This window comes from Schistocerca americana, chromosome 1, assembly GCF_021461395.2.
Source record: "Schistocerca americana isolate TAMUIC-IGC-003095 chromosome 1, iqSchAmer2.1, whole genome shotgun sequence".
Taxonomy (NCBI): domain Eukaryota; kingdom Metazoa; phylum Arthropoda; class Insecta; order Orthoptera; family Acrididae; genus Schistocerca; species Schistocerca americana.
In genome coordinates this window covers 839,745,973-839,763,284 of record NC_060119.1, presented here as the reverse complement: position 1 = coordinate 839,763,284, position 17,312 = coordinate 839,745,973, and the positions used below count along the sequence as shown (strand labels likewise).

The window sequence follows — 17,312 nt, the reverse complement described above, 5'->3', positions numbered from 1 at the left end:
AGAGTATCTCCGTCACAGACTGACCGTTAAAAGACAGGGTAAGCAACAACAACACCCAGGGTTCGTTTAAGATAGCAAACGTAGTCGTAAAGATTCAATACGATCGCCTACGCCGGTATGGATATGTCTTGCACCGTGACGCTGACTTTATAAGCACCTTAAGTAAATAGGACTGCATCCTGAAATGACGCAAATATGTTGGGAACAGAGTAACAAAACGAGTAGGGCAGAATCCGAGTGATTTGGGAAATAAAGCGGAGGAGGAGGTCCTAGGGGTGTGTTATGCCGTTGCTTCCCTACGACCTTTAAACTGACATACCCAGTCTGTCAGAGGAGGACCTACAGTGTAACACAGACTCCGAAACGCGACGTAACTCGGCATTGATTGCATTAACAAACATTGCCAGAGACGATAAAAGGGAAAAATGGTTCAAATGGCTCTGAGCACTATGGGACTTAACTTCTGAGGTCATCAGTCCCCTAGAACTGAGAACGACTTAAACATGACTAACCTAAGGACATCACAAACATTCATGCCCGAGGCAGGATTCGAACCTGCGACCGTAGCGGTCACGCGGTTCCAGACTGTAGCGCCTAGAAGCGCACGGCCACACCGGCCGGCCTAAAAGGGAAAAGTGACAGGCAAAAATAGTCGTAACTGACTGGGTATCTAACTCCAGACCTTTGCATCCACAGTCTGACGCGTTGCCCGAGAGGCCAATCGCGGAACTTTGGTAATATATATATATATATATATATATATATATATATATATGTGTGTGTGTGTGTGTGTGTGTGTGTGTGTGTGTGTGTGTGTCCTGTTTCCACGCATTTCTTAGTAACAGCAGTGGTGGATAACAGTTGCTGTTGCAAATCGAAATGTCAGGAGGAGGAAAATACTATAAGCGTCTAATCATGGTTGTCATGCACTGTGCATCGAAAAATCAGCCAGTATAATAATGAATTGATACCATGGTGATAATTTATGTGACTGCGTTACCGTATTTACGAGACAAATGATAGATGGTTACTGTATGTGGAAGACATCACTTCGGACGTGATTATGGCTGTACCTCGTCACGTACAAAGCTTCCTTCCTGCAACGGACGGGAGGAATCACACTTGGCTTCCGTAACTTGCGAATGTACATAGTGATGGTAACAGTTTGTTTACATCGGGTTATTATATGTTAGGCTTCTTTGGTAGCGCGATAACTACTCGCGCAGGTTGCGCGGACATTGACCTTTCTGTAGGTCCACTGTGTCTGTTGTACACCGCACGAGATGTACTTGTGAGCAGCTGCAGACAGCGCTCTGTCGGGCCACGCCCACTACTCGATCGTGTCCAGTAGCGTTTAACGAGAACAGTTCCAAACAACTGACAAGTCGAGCTGACTATCCTGACAGCAGAATTTAGTGCGGGAGAGACATTACATATACCAAAACGGGCAGTGAGACATTCATTAGCATTCTAGAACGACCAGAATGCACTTACTAAGAACGTCAGGGCCTCGTCTGGGCTCGCTACGACGCCCACAATCTCATTCTGTCGTACTTAGCGCGCCACCTCCTGTCTACGAAGGTCGCAATGTATAAAAAGATATACCCTCAGGTTGCTTCACCACCTGTATTGCTGCTGATGCGTCTATACTGGGAAACCTGAACATGGCACAGCAACAGCAGTAATATAGCTCTTTAAGGGGGACTTAGGCAATGACAGTCGCGTCACAAAAATATTGCAATGATACGACTTAAAACAGACGCTGTGTTATAACAACACTTCGAACTACATACAGTGTTCACTCAAATGACGAAATGTAATAATCGATTTGTTCGCCTCAGCTCACACATTTCTATTGGCTCGCCACCTCGCAGGGCCTAAATTAAGAACTATGCTCTGCCTTATATAAATATTTGTTTGTTCGTACAGTAATTCGGTTAGATGCTATTCATAGGACTTCACAAGCATTCCTCCTTACAATAATTTGCTTAGACGACGACCGATGATTATGATTATAATACCAAAACGTAACAAGAGAAGTTACGTTATTGGGTGGCACACAGGGTCCGTGGTCTGTGCAGTTCATCGTTGCAAGTTTCCCAGCGTGGTTACCTAGAATTTCTAGAACAACAATAGCACATTTTTTGGCTGCATCGATAGCCCCTCTCCCTCCCTCTCTCTCTCTCTCTCTCTCTCTCTCTCTCTCTCTCTCTCTCTCTCTCTCTCTCTCTCTCTCTGCCCACATCAGTGCCGTAGCACAAGCTTGCAGTCTCATACTGGGCTAAAAGTGTGGAAGAAAATCGGCCAGTTTCTTTTAAAAGGAACCATCCTAACATTCGTCGTCATGGATGTAGGGAAACAGCGAAAAATTTAAATTACAATAAAAAATGTTCAAATGTGCTTCAATTCCTAAGGGACCAAACTGCTTAGTCGTCGGTCCCTACACTTACACACACACACTACTTAAACTAACTTATGCTAAGAACAAAACACACACACACACACACACACACACACACACACACACACACACACCCGAGGCAGGACTCGAACATCCGGCGGGAGGGGCCGCGCAGTCCAATCCGTGACGCCTCAAACCGCGCGGCCGCTCCGCGCGGCAAATTAGAATCCCCTGTCGAGATTCAAACCGCACTACTATCAAATGGCAACACGAGAGTTACATCGAAAATGTTAAAAACTGAAAGCTCTTTAGTAATTTACTCACTTTTCAATTTTAGCCAAAAAGAACTGACCCTGCAGTAACAAACTAAAACACTCCGTATTCCCGATAAAGTTCAGCCACAAAAATAAATTTTTAACGAAAGGAAAATTACGAAGTTCGATGAGGAATATTTAAGAATGTAGTTGGATCACATCTGCACAAAGAAAACACACTTCGGACAATGGCAGAAAGAAAAGAGAACCAAACGCACAGAAGGTTAACGGAATGTACTTGTGAAGTTATTACTGAACAGTTACTTTTCTTTGTTCCGGCTCATACTATCCAGTACGCTTGCGTGATCTTTGTCGCCAATCGAACACAGAATTCGAGGTTTCGCACATAAATAATTACTTCTAAGAGGTTTACGTGCTATCAGAAACACACAACTGCAGTGTCGTAGGTCGACCGAATAAGAAGTGTCCTGCAATCGGCGAACTATGAACGAAGGGATATATGAAAAAGATCGTAAAATGTTTGGCTTGTTGCTGATCTACTTGTGCATTTTCTCCTCTAAGGAGAAAGATGCCGACTGCTTCAGTTTCCATTCGCATTGAGGACCTGATTACCTTGCTCACGTACCGCGACACGGCATAAAGCCCCCCCCCCCCCCAAACACACACACACACACACACACACACACACACACACACACACACACACACACACAAGGCGCATACACTTGGGCGAGCATCTTAAGTGAGGAGTAATCAACAAACAAAATACAAAATCACAATGATCTGATGTAATCTGCGTAAGTTTCCTTTGCAACAAGAATGTTCGTGGTCAAAATCTTTCATCTCGAAGTACCTGGAATCTGGAGTATGTTTACGGCACATACTCTTAGTCCTACGTTTTTTTCCTCCTCCACCACTAGCTCTGAGACAAATGCGCACACTGTCTAGATCTTCCACTCGTTTTTTTTTTTTTAATTTATTTCTCCGTCTGTTTGATCTTTCCTGTTTTCCGTACCATTAGAGCGATAGCTGGAAGGTTATTAGGAAACCTGCCATCCTCCATTCACATTTTTTCCCAGAGTTTTGTGTAAAATTCTACGATCAGAATTCCGAGTCTCCGCAGATGTCCCTCCAGGGAGCCGGCGCAGACACGTTAATGGGCGGGTCTAGGGACGACTGCCACGCACCGCTGCCGGACGCTAATTGGCAGGATTTATTCGGTGACGGCAGAGACGGCGACTCTCATGGGAAAGGCTTCTTGTTTCCTGCCGCTGTTATTCCAGCTTTCCTATTGATTAACTCTTCCGCCCCTCTGCACTGCCTCACAAGTTCGCCGCCGCATTCACCACTCCGCATCGCGTCCGTAGTGTTTACGGAACAGCTTGAACAAGTTTCTTTCACGTAACAATTTCCACGCAGTGAAACGTCACGAAGTGTCTTCGAACGTAACCTCGTCCGATTTGAGCAGCGTACTGAAATGACCCATGACGGAATCCAACACAATGTTGTTGCAACTACTTTCTCGTAGCTTCAAAGGGGAAAAAACATAAAAATATTTACTACAAAAGCGACAGGGTTTCTGCTGCAAACTAAAAGAAACTAAGTTTAAAGATTTATCTGTACAATCAGATGCACTGTTTTACAGCCTATAAACCTAACTTTATATTCGCTATTTGTTTCAGATGGGTAAATTTAAACGTTGTACGGTTCTATTAAATTTAACGTCCCTTAGCTATTAAATTCGTATGGATCGAGAACGCGGGTACATACGGGTTACCCTGAGTCTGTACTGTGGAATAGTTCACTTCAGCTGTTACAACTTAAAGTACCAGAAATATCTAAGTTTGCAAAAGCTCCTTTCTTTAATTACGGGAATTTAATACTAAAATCCTGTTAAATGAACTACGTACCGTTGTTTTAATCAGAACATGTAAGAATTTCCGCAACTTTTTTGCCGAAGTCAGTTGGACTTTATAGAGTTATGTCGCTTGTCCCGATGATGTTTCGCCGCTTGAACTTAGGACGTTTCCTTCCTGCAGTTACTGTAACAGGATGTTTCTCGCGCATGTTGTGCTGTCTCCTTCCACCTGTGACGCCTGTTACTTCCGCGAAGCAAGTGCACCTTTCTGTAGTAACTGCTTCAATCCACCTCTGGTTTAGCGTACCGGAGAAACACAACGATCATTCACTACCACGTAAAACACTCGAATAAATCACATGTCGCCACCGAAAAGCATTCACATTTTCGATATCAATATGGTTTTTCGAAATCAATATGGTTGATGCCCAGTGCGACATAACGTAACAGTATTTTAAGTTGCTGATAGCGAACTCGCACACCAAGGAACTGGCGTGCACTGTAGAAAGGCGGTTGGCTAAGTGACACAATTTTACTGCTTCTCTTTATCATGAAATCGAAAATTATATTTGAACTGTATATTACACACTGGAATTTGTGATTTCATCACACTCCGTACTACAAATTATCATTTATGCAGAGTGTACAAAAACTACATATACAAAATTTTAGGGTGTTTATGATCTCTAAACACTTTCTCTCTGATAAAAATGTTACAAGCACACAGTTTCCCCACAAGGAACCCACGAAAGTATTGGCGCTATTGAAATTAGTAGACTTTGTTCAAATCTTTGTGTGATGGATACTGTTTTATAGATGTTTCCTTGTTTCTGTGTGTTTCTTTTTTTGGGAGGGAGGAGGGATGAAGCGTTTGGCGTAAGAGACGGTGTTAGACACTCCACGAGAAGTGGTTGCCTATTTGCCTGAAGCTGCGGCCATTATTCGTGAAACACATGGCTCTTTTGACCTTTTAAGACAATCGCCACCACGCAGATGCGTATTAATGTAAGCGGAAGAAATTTTGAGCAACGTCTCTAAAACACTATTCAGCACACGGCATTTTGAACACCGACTCTAAACATGACTAGCGTTGAAACCCTCATGGACGCTTAGCGAGAAAAAGAGTACACCTGTTGCATTTTTCATCAAACAGCAAAAGTTTCTTTTCACCGCCCCTAAACAATCCAACGATTTGTATACGTAGTTTTTTTTACACCCTGTATATCAAAATCTAGGTCAGCGCCCGCTGTTTCGCTCGCGTGGTGTGTGTGGTGTCTACAGATCTGTTTTCCTTCAATCGAATTTGTAAGTTGCTACGCCCTCTTTTATAGAGTTAGTGACCCTTTACATGGCTGCGAATCTTTGGATAATTAAAGTGTTCCAACGTGTTTAATTTTATATAGCGAGTTTATTTCGAAACTAGAAGCTAAATATCAGTTTTTATCAGTTTTCAGTCCGCAGCTCGTGGTCGTGCGGTAGCGTTCTCGCTTCCCACGCCCGGGTTCCCGGGTTCGATTCCCGGCGGGGTCAGGGATTTTCTCTGCCTCGTGATGACTGGTGTTGTGTGATGTCCTTAGGTTAGTTAGGTTTAAGTAGTTCTAAGTTCTAGGGGACTGATGACCATAGATGTTAAGTCCCATAGTGCTCAGAGCCATTTGAACCATCAGTTTTCAAAGATGTAGCTTCAAAAATGCTTTAGTAGTTCTTTAATAGTGATTTATTTAAAAAAAACTTTCACCCCCTTAGGGGTTGAATTTTACAAAAATGGTGAAAAGCGTACTTTCTTATTTCTTACTAGTCGTAGTTCTAGCTTCAAAATAGCCTGAATAGCGACATGTTTTCAAAATACCTTATATCTCCTTTTTCATCTCCTTAGGAGCGAAATTCCGAAAAGTTACTTCTGAAACTATGCCTACAGCATAACATCGTCTCATAATTTCAATCTTCTATCCTTAGCGCTTTGGGCTGGGCATGATGAGTCAGCGATCAGTCTTTTCCTTCTTTGCAAGGTCTCTCTCCTAAGTGCGCCAGGTCCTTTTTCTGTGGCGTTGCGGCGGATATTTACAGTTTTTGTTTCAATGCGTGGCTCTAGTCAGCCTAAACAAATACTGCTCATAGCGTCTCTCATGCGACTGCCAGTGCGGACGGAAACCGTCGGTTTGTTTCCCGTTACAAACAAAATGATTTTGAAGCGGAATTTTACGTGCCCATTGGATAGAGCGGTCACGTATTAGTCTAGTGCGATTTTGTTCTATCGATATGTATTAACAGGGACAGTAAAACATGAAGAATAATCAAGCACTCCGGTAGCGACAGGATCGTCCTGGCCTGCGCTGAGTGCTACTCACATGCAGTAGGAGCGCTGCTCGGTAGCTGCCAGAGTACTAAGGACTCTTCTTGTTCTACTGCTCCTGTTAGTAAATATTGATAAAACAAATATTGCACTAGACTAACATGTGACCGCTCAATCAAATGGGCACGTATAATTCGGTTTCAAAATCATTTTGTTCGTAACGGGAAACAAATCAATGCCTTCCGTCCTCACTGGCAGTGTTTGGGCTGACTGCAGCTACACAGTGAAAAAATTAAATTGAAATATCTGCCGAAACGCCGGAGAAAATGCGCCTGACGACTCTTAAGAGACACGCGCTGTACATAGAAATTGCAGGAATCTAGGGGAGAGTTTTCATGTACCCTGCATCCCTGCTCGGCAATGGCCTTGCCGCAGTGGATACACCGGTTCCCGTGAGATCACCGAAGTTCAGCGCTGTCTGGCGTGATCGTCACTTGGATGGGTGCCCATCCAGGCCGCTATGCGCTGTTGCCATTTTTCGGGGTGCACTCAGCCTCGTGATGCCAATTTAGGAGCTACTTGGCCGAATAGTATCGGCTTCGGTCAAGAATACCATCATAACGACCGGGAGAGCGGTGTGCTGACCCCACGCCCCCCCTATCCGCATCCTCCGCTGAGGATGACACGGCGGTCGGATGGTCCCGGTAGGCCACTCGTCGCCCGAAGACGGAGTGCTGCACCCCTGCTCGATATTAACTGTTAGGAAACCACCAAAATACTCAATCCTCAAACTTTCCTGCTTCCAAATACAGCTCAGGCCCATACACAGTCCTGAATCTCCAATGACCTCAGTATGGTAACTATGAAGTTCCAATTACTGTTAACCGAATGGCTCAGTCCAGAACCACCGACAGACTAGCGGCATTCCTGTGTATGTGCCACCAAACAGCGAGAGTAATAAAGAGAAAGCTTGAAGAGATCTTCAACGAACGGCGCCGTTGACGTTTCGAAAGCGGTAAGCAACGGCGAATGGACGCGCTGGAGCCTGCGGAGAGTGCCGTCCGCCGCAGAGAGAAACAAATCGTGCTTCATACATGTTTAAAAGGCGGATCAATCACCACAGTGGCTGGCCGAGAAAAAACGGGTAGAGCGCCGGCCAGAGTGGGCGGGGCAGCCGGCAGCGGTAGCGGTCGGCCTCAGCTGTCGCGGCCGGCACGCGGCTGATGGATGGGCGGACGCAGCCCGTGCCGAGCGCAGGCAGGCAGGCGCTAGCCCGCGCCCCGCCAGCTGCCTTCGCGCTGTAAAAACTGCGATACTCGACACGTTTCTGACACTACTGGTAGCGAAATACTGGCTTTCATTCTTTGGAAATATTGTCCCTGCCGATACCACCCATACGTTTTTGACCCACTGCGTCATCGAAATGTTCTTGTTGTTGTTCTTGTGGTCTCCAGTCCTGAGACTGGTTTGATGCAGCTCTCCATGGTACTCTATCCTGTGCAAGCTTCTTCATCTCCCAGTACTTACTGCAACCTACATCCTTCTGAATCTGCTTAGTGTATTCATCTCTTGGTCTCCCTCTACGATTTTTACCCTCCACGCTGCCCTCCAATACTAAATTGGTGATCCCTTGATGCCTCAGAACATGTCCTACCAACCGGTCCCTCCTTCTTCTCGAGTTGTGCCACAAACTCCTCCCCATTCTATTCAATACCTCCACGTTAGTTATGTGATCTACCCATCTAATCTTCAGCATTCTTCTGTAGCTCCACATTTAGAAAGCTTCTATTCTCTTCTTGTCCAAACTATTCATCGTCCATGTTTCACTTCCATACATGGCTACAGTCCATACAAATACTTTCAGAAAGGCTTCCTGACACTTAGATCTACACTCAATGTTAAATTTCTCTCCTTCAGAAACGCTTTCCTTGCCATTGCCAGTCAACATGTTATATCCTCTCTACTTCGACCATCATCAGTTATTTTGCTCGCCAAATAGCAAAACTCCTTTAATACCTCAAGCGTCTCATTTCCTAATCTAATTCCCTCAACATCACCCGATTTTATTCGATTACATTCCATTATCCTTGTTTTGCTTTTGTTGATGTTCATCTTATATCCTCCTTTCAAGACACTGTCCATTCCGTTCAACTGCTCTTCCAAGTCCTTTGCTGTCTCTGACAGAATTACAATGTCATCGGCGAATCTCAAAGTTTTTATTTCTTCTCCATGGATTTTAATACCTACTCCGAATTTTCCTTTTGTTTCCTTTACTGCTTGCTCAATATACAGATTGAATAACATCGGGGACAGGCTACAACCCTGTCTCACTCCCTTCCTAATCGCTGTTTCCCTTTCATGCCCCTTGACTCTTATAACTGCCATCTGGTTTCTGTTCAATTGTAAATAGCCTTTCGCTCCGTGTATTTTACCCCTGCCACCTTCAGAATTTGAAAGAGAGTATTCCAGTCAACATTGTCAAAAGCTTTCTCTAAGTCTACAAATGCTAGAAACGTAGGTTTGCCTTTGCTTAATCTCTCTTCTAAGATAAGTCGTAAGGTCAGTATTGCCTCACGTGTTCCAGTGTTTCTATGGAATCCAAACTGATCTTCCCTTAGGTCGGCTTCTTCCAGTTTTTCCATTCGTCTGTAAAGAATTCCCGTTAGTATTTTGCAGCTGTGTCTTATTAAACTGATAGTTCAATAATTTTCACATCTGTCAACAGCTCCTTTCTTTGGGATTGGAATTATTTTATTCTTCTTGTAATCAGTTATTTCGCTGTCTCATACATCCAGGTCACCAGATGGTAGAGTTTTGTCAGGAATGTCTCTCCCAAGGCCGTCTGTAGTCGTAGTGGAATGTTGTCTACTCCCGAGGCCGAAATGGCGAACATAAACCAACAATCTAAATGTAATACGCGTAAAATACACGCCTTAACGGCAAAATTGTGCAAGCAGTAGAGGAAATCAAGGAGAGTGTGGAAAGTAATTAAGGTTCAAGAAGAAGAAACTGAAACTATAAGTACGGGAACGCAGCTGCGAATATGAACCCTCATCGGCTGTATATCGGAATTACAACATTGAAAATCGGTGCTAGATAGGGATTTGAAGATAGATTTCCAGCTTTACGCGAGCGGTCTCCTTAATCGCTTCGGCTATCAGTGCACGAACGACGGCCAGACCTAAGCTTCCATATTTCGTTGTCCGTGTGGCACAACCCGCACTCGTATGTTACGCATGTTCCCGTCCAGGAGAGTCGACAGCCTGGCATTGGCGAATAAACACGAAATAGCAGTGCCTGTGTTATTAAGAAGTACGAAGTAATGTTACTTTGGACACGCATGCATGTATGTCCACAGGAACACTGCTTTGTACTACTTAATAACATTGTCTCTGTTATTTCGTATCAAACGTTAAGGTCTGCTGCCGATACTGCAATTCTGTCAGAGTCAAAAAAGGACGTGGAAGATCAGTCGAACGGAATGTAGAGTGTCTCGAAACGAGGTTGTAAGATAAACAATAACAAAAGTAGAACGAAGGTTGTTGAATTAAATCAGGCGATCCTTACAGAATTATATTTGGAAATGAGGCACTAGAAGCAGTAGAAAAGTTTAGCTACAGTATTTGTACAGTTAAAATAGCTTACGGTGGTCGTATTAGACAGGACACGTCAGGGGTAGCCACATAAAAAACGAGACAGACGGGAAAAAGTAAGTAAGCTGTTTATTATGTCAAAAGTAATCGCCATAATTGTTGGTACAGTTAACCCACTGTGAGATAAGGCGGTCAGTGCCTTCTTGGAAAATTGTATGCGGTTGCCAACTCTGTAACAACCCTACCACAACAGAGGTCAAAAATTAATTATGATTGTAGTGTTGCTCACGCTGCTAAATATTGCATTTTCGAGCGACAACAAGGTTATATTATGTGGCAGGTGTCTTTAGAGCGCAGTTAATAAAGTCATTTCTTGAAATAATGAATAAACTAGGCACTCATCTTGTCGTGTTTCCCACGCTGGTCTTGTTGTGAACTCATGGCTCAATCGTCGAAAATCTAGGTAGTGATGATTCCAAGCTCGGATGCAAAGAGGCCTAGGTGTTATTCTGCTATATTCAAAAGTTTTTTAGATGTGTTTTATAAACCATTCTTGAAGATTAAACTTTTGCAAGTTAGGACAATGGTGATGCAAAAAAGTAATCAGCACTCCGAATTTAAGTTACGCTTCTTTTTTATTACTTTTGTTGCAATATCACGTAACTCGTTCCAAAACATCACTTCACAATATAAAACATACTTGAAAATATCTTCCTCACTGTTAAAGTTCACATTTCATAAACTGACTACAATCTGCGTCTTTTTAACATGACGACCAAAGCTTGACTCTCTAAAATAACCGCTTACGCGCCCAAAAATCAGAGTTACAAGTACGTCAAAGATCATAGTGACAAAAGAAAGAATACACATAAGAATAATATCATTGCAATATATACATATCTATGTATCGAACTATCTCTACATTAATGAAATCAAATCTGAATGTTGTCACAGAAATATGTTAACTATTTTACAGAAACACAGTAGAATATTGCTGGTATCGAGAGGTTGAGGTGAGGTGCCGCAATGGTTACGTAATTCAAGTACCATTACACAACGGAACCACGATTGTGCCCAGGTGTGGATCTCTTCATCCGAGGCAAATCGTCGGGCATTAATGTCTTTCTTGAGAGCTCCAAAAATACGGAAATCGCATTGGGAGAGATGGGGACCGTGTGGAGGGCGTGTAAGGGCTTCCCGGCGGAAGTGCTGCGTCGTAATCAAAACAACTTTGGCGACATGTTGGAGGGCATTTCCTGCAACAGATGCTGCCGTCCGTCAAGATTCGTGAGAGTTTAGACTTCATTGCGTGCTTTAATTTTCAAGAAGTGTCCACGTACCGCTGTGCGTTAATCGAGGCGCGCCATGACGTCCAAATGCCCAGGAATGTTGACGCATGGTATGATTCTGTTGTGGGATAACGCCCGTCCAATGTTGCCAAGGTTGTTTCGACAACGCTGCAGAAATTCCGTTGCGAAGCGCTTATACGTCCTCCCCACAGTTCCGTCTACCTTTAGGAGTTCCATATTTTTGAAGTCCTAAAGAAAGACATTCGCGGCTATCGATTTGCTTTGGACGAAGAGGTCCACGCCTCGGTAAAATGGAACCGCAAACATTTTCTCGTGAAGGCATTGACCGTTTTGTTTCACAGTTGGATAAATGAATTCATAGTTATGGCGACTACTGTCGAAATAATAATTTACTTTTTTTCCCCATCCGTCTCTTCTTCATTTGACTACCCCTTATGAAATGTAGACTGGCAATAACAAGAAAAGCGTTTATGAGAAAAGAGCAATTTGTCAACATCTAATATAAGTATGATTGCCCGGAATGTAGCCTTTTAAGGAAGTGAAACGTGGGCGATCAACACTTCAGATAAGATTACAATAGAAGTTTTTGAAATGTGCTTTACAAAAACGTTAAAGATTAGATGGGCAGATGGGATAACTAATGAAGTAGTACTGAGCAGTTTGGGAAAGAAACGAATTGTACATGCCATGACTAAAAGAAGGGATTGGTTGATGGGACACACATCCAGGGGCATAAAAAAAATGAAAAAATACAGGTGACCGAAGTTAAAGCATGCAGGTTAAAATGGATGTGTGTTGCAGTAGGTATGCAGAGATGAAGACCCTTGTACAAAATAGGCTAGTGCGGAGATCTGCATTAAACCGGCATTATTCTGACGGACGACCAAATTCAATAACAGGTACTCCTATAACATAACTTTTTAACCTAACCTAGACACCTGGCTTCGCTGCAGCTAGTAATGTCACCACACGCATCATTCCAAATAAAAAAGCAAAATGATTATTGCCACTGTTCTGTTCTCCCTCCCTCTTCCCACAACCCCTCACCATTACGTCACGGATTACAACCGAATCCTGATAGTGAATACAGGTTCACTCCCTGTATTCTTGAAATTCCATACTCAATTGCAGGAACACCTTCAGAAACACTTCTTCTTATTGGTGGAGGTGTTGCGTGACACAGAAACAGCACCCTACTGAGCAAATGACAGTCCATGTAATTATTACATAGTACATTTGATGATTAAAACAAATTTATGTAAGTACATGAGCGGCACATAGTAGTTAACACCAGATCCTAAAAATACGTCATAGTAACAGGCAACGTCACTGTGAAGAAAAAGGTTAAGAACAGTCTAATGCAATAATTTGTTCTGGGGTGATATTCCGAAATAATGTATTGTAGACCGAGGGCTTTTGTGACGTAAATATGAAGCAAGAGGGTGGACCAGTAGAGAAAAAATGTGCGAGTGCTAAACAGTCCAAAGTATGTTACAGAAGCTCTTAGAGGGAACAGGCATTCAGTGATATGTTCAAGGTTCAAGCTATAGTCTATTGAAATGTTCATGAAAGTTCTGCAAGCTGTAGCATTTTTTGATGTAAGGATACTGGTGCGAAATTGATGTATCGACGTCGGCTATATGCAGATGCGATACGACTCACAGGGATAGAATGTGTGAATTGAATCACTTTATGTTGTTGAGTTGCACGAACAAGTTGAAGATTCTCTAAAGTCTATTCTGTGAATGTAATTGTAGAAGTTCAGATGATGGAAAGGAATCCTTACGCTGAAAGACGGGTTTCGTCCACAACATGTAGCTTCCATGATTACTGTGTCATTTGCGAGAATTCTGTCATGTACGATCGACAAAACATATCAATTCTGACAATGTTCTCAATTCCTGTCGATCTTCTGACCTCAACTGCTCTAATAACGGGGAATGTTCGTCCCTGCTGTCATCCTTCTTCCCAGCCAGCGTCGAAACCAGTTAAGTAGTGTGTTAAGTCTCGAGGTCGATGACCTCAGCAGTTTGGTGTCTTAGGAATTCACACACATTTGAACATTTTGAGTAAATTGCAGCTTCAGGGTAAGATCAACTTATGCACTCAACGACGTAACCAACGTAAAGAAGCCGATATGTAGGAATATTGGGACATCGGTACATACTTACGCGTTAGATGTATCGTGTAATAGGGCTAACGAAATGTTGACTGTTCGACTATAGTACGCAAGGGGCGTTGGTGCAGACTTGGATACGACATGTGTGACGTGTAACGTTGGCTTTAAGGTTTCGGGGTATTGATGGGATGTACTGAATTCGGAGATATTTAAGTGTCTCTTACGTGGCGTGTCCTAGCGGCGTGTCGATTTTTAAAGGATATTGACTGTCAAACTGAGATTGAACGATTTGGATCATATTGGTAACGTGTGTGTGACCATTTCGCGATCCACTACATGCTTTCTTAAACTGCATTCGTCAGAATCATACTGATTCCAAGTAGAGTGTTGTGAATTGGAGTTACCTCTCGATACGTAGGGTAAAGCCTTGTTGTAATTGCCCCCTTTCATCTTTCTCTGTGGTCTGAATCTAAGTGCGAGGAAAGAGTCCGCGCCGGCCGAAGTGGCCGAGCGGTTCTAGGCGCTTCAGTCTGGAACCACGCGACCGCTACGGTCGCAGGTTCGAATCTTGCCTCGGGCATGGATGTGTGTGATGTTCTTAGGTTAATTAGGTTTAAGTAGTTCTCATTTCTAGGGGAATGATGACCTCAGATGTTAAGTCTTATAGTGCTCAGAGCCATTTGAACCATTTTTGAAAAAGTTCGCACTGACAAAGAGGGGTTGTTGCATTGCTGCCAACCTTTTTTTGGGAGCGTTTTTCTGTTTCTCGTACCGATCATCCAGTGAGCTAAATCTGACTTCGCGTGGCGGAGAAAAATGTTGTGTACAACAGTTGCGAAACTGCTTCTTCGAGGATTAATCTTGGAGCAAGAAAATACTAATGCATGGATGTTTTAAAAATCCACCAAACTGTTATTTTAGGTGCATTTGCTAAGCCATCCTCCGATAACTGACAGAAATGTGCGAGTGCGATGATTTAAATTTAGCGTTTTTAACAGTGATATTAATCAGCTGTGGGGAGCAACATGATAGTGTTAAGGCATGCTTGTTGGAATTTAGAGTGTCGTCGTCATCGTCGATAGATTAAGCGTTGTGGTAAACGTAAGAGGACGACGGACGGGGGCAGAAGTAGCCCGTTTTATGAAACGGCCCGTTGCGCGTTTGGCATGTTTGAGGACAACGGCGGGAGAAAAATACGACTGTGAGGGGCAGACTCCACTTCCTTTAGAATACGTGTCCGTGTCTTGGACACTGAGTCGTATTACGTGGGTCTAGTCGTGGAAGGTAAAGGACTGTCTTTGATCCCAGTAATCGGGAATAGTACAACAGGAGCACAGCAGTTCAGCACAGGTTAGCAGTAAAGGAGGGCGAGTGTACCTGCCGTGCGGACTCAAGCTGTTCAGAAGGTGAGCATAATGAAACAGTGGGGGTTAGCGGTGGAAATCGGCTTCAGGAATGTAAAAGCTGGTAGTACAAGCAGGGAAAAAGGAGGATAATGCGAGGAGGAGACGGCTTGGTAGCCGGGAGTGACGGGTAGAGTGCGGCCCAGCAGGGAGCCGGCAGTCAGTGGTGGCTGTGGCTGGGGGCTCGCTCCATAAATTAAAAAACCGGCCGGCCGGCCGGGCGGAATGCGGCCAGCAGCCGCGGCGGACCGCCAGCGCCGTAAATCCGCGCCCGCACGCGACCATCGCGTGCCCGGCTCTCTCCAGCGTGCCTCGTGTCTCACCTTACAGTATAGCGCACTTATCGTGCACCAGCCATTTACCCGATAATGATCGGGATCTACCGAGGGCGCACCACAATCTTAACGTACACAGTCGCGACACCACTGCTCTGGCCTAATGCCCGCTGGGTGCGTAAACTTGCGACAAAGCGTCGCACGAATTTTTACGTCATTGCGTGGATAAAACAAACACGTGTGGAGGAATGGGGGCACTACCACTGCAGACGATCCGATTGTCCGTTGTCGTGCGACCGTGCACAAGCTTCAAATCAGTATGAATTTTTCTAGCCAATCACGTGACACGGTGATGCATGGCGAAAAGCTAAAGAGCCTGGTACAAGCAAGTAGTTGAAACTTCCTGGCAGATTAAAGCTGTGTGCCGGACCGAGACTCGAACTCGGGAGCTATTGCAAGGTTTGCAGGAGAGCTTCTGTGAAGTTGGAAGGTAGGAGACGAGGTACTGGCGGAATTAATGCTGTGAGGACGGGGCGTGAGTCGTGCTTGGGTAGCTCAGTTGGTAGAGCACTTGCCCGCGAAAGGCAAAGGTCCCGAGTTCGAGCCTCGGCCCGGCACACAGTTTTAATCTGCCAGGAAGTTTCATATCAGCACACACTCCGCTGTAGAGTGAAAACTTCATTCTAGAAGCAAGTAGTTGTTTGTGGGACCAGCAGCAGTCTCGGTATCACATGAGCAATATTACGTGCAAGTTGTGGGAGGTAGTACTGGAATTACAACAAAACAAGTAATTTTCTTCGATCTTGTGGTGTGTTTAGTGCCTGACGAAGGTTTTATGAAATGTGATTCCTCCTAGTTTGCTCCAAATTCATAAAAGCGTTTTGTATTATATTTAGAGAATTATTACGGTAACAATTCTTCCTCGTGTTGAGGAGGTGGTGTAGTCTGAGTCCTCTTCCCCTGTCCTATAAACTATCCTAAGTTAAAATTAACTGAGGCCGCTGGGACGTGCTAGCGTCGCATGTCAAAACTGAAGATGAATAGGCGGACGGAGCCTCATCGTCAGGTAGTTTCTTAGAAAACTTCCGAAGGAATCTGACAAGTTTATTTTAAATCCCATTTGTTTCTAAATAGTAAAATACGAGAGGAATTTTGTACTAATGTAATAACAAAAATGAAGACAAGTAAAATAATACTTTATCCTTAATTCAAATGGCTCTGAGCACTATGCGGCTTAACTTCGGAGGTCATCAGTCGCCTACAACTTAGAACTAATTAAACCTAACTAACCTAAGGACATCACACACATCCATGCCCGAGGCAGGATTCGAACCTGCGACCGTAGCGGTCAGTCGGCTTGGTGCGCCTAGAACCGCACGGCCACTCCAGCCGGCCCTATCCTTAATTAGAAGATTCGTTTGCATAAGAAATCTACTTACTAATTTCAGCTAATAGGAGAATTAGCTGTCTTGTAAAATCATTGCTAATGTTCTCTGCAGTGTCCCACCGCAGTGTTTTGTTCCACGTATCGACAAACGAAGATTAGATGGATAGAGCACATAACTAATGAGGAGGTATTGGACAGAATTGGGGAGTGGAGAAATTTGTGGCACAACTTGACTAGAAGAAGGGATCGGTTGGTAGGACGTATTCTGATGCATCAAGGGATCACCAATTTAGTATTGGAGGGCAGCGTGGAGGGTAAAAATCGTAGAGGGAGACCAAAAGATGAATACACTAAACAGATTCGGAAGGATGTAGGTTGCAGTAGGTACTGGGAGATGA

The 17,312-nt window shown here is 44.0% G+C and overlaps 1 protein-coding gene and 1 non-coding gene across 2 annotated transcripts in view; both read left to right on the top strand.

The window, feature by feature from the left end:
• LOC124613230 (fringe glycosyltransferase) overlaps positions 1-17,312 on the top strand; it is a 656,670-nt gene that overhangs the window by 625,463 nt on the left and 13,895 nt on the right. The window lies entirely within an intron of this gene.
• Positions 16,071-16,145, top strand: Trnas-cga. The gene has a single exon. It is a non-coding gene; the product is annotated as a tRNA-Ser (tRNA).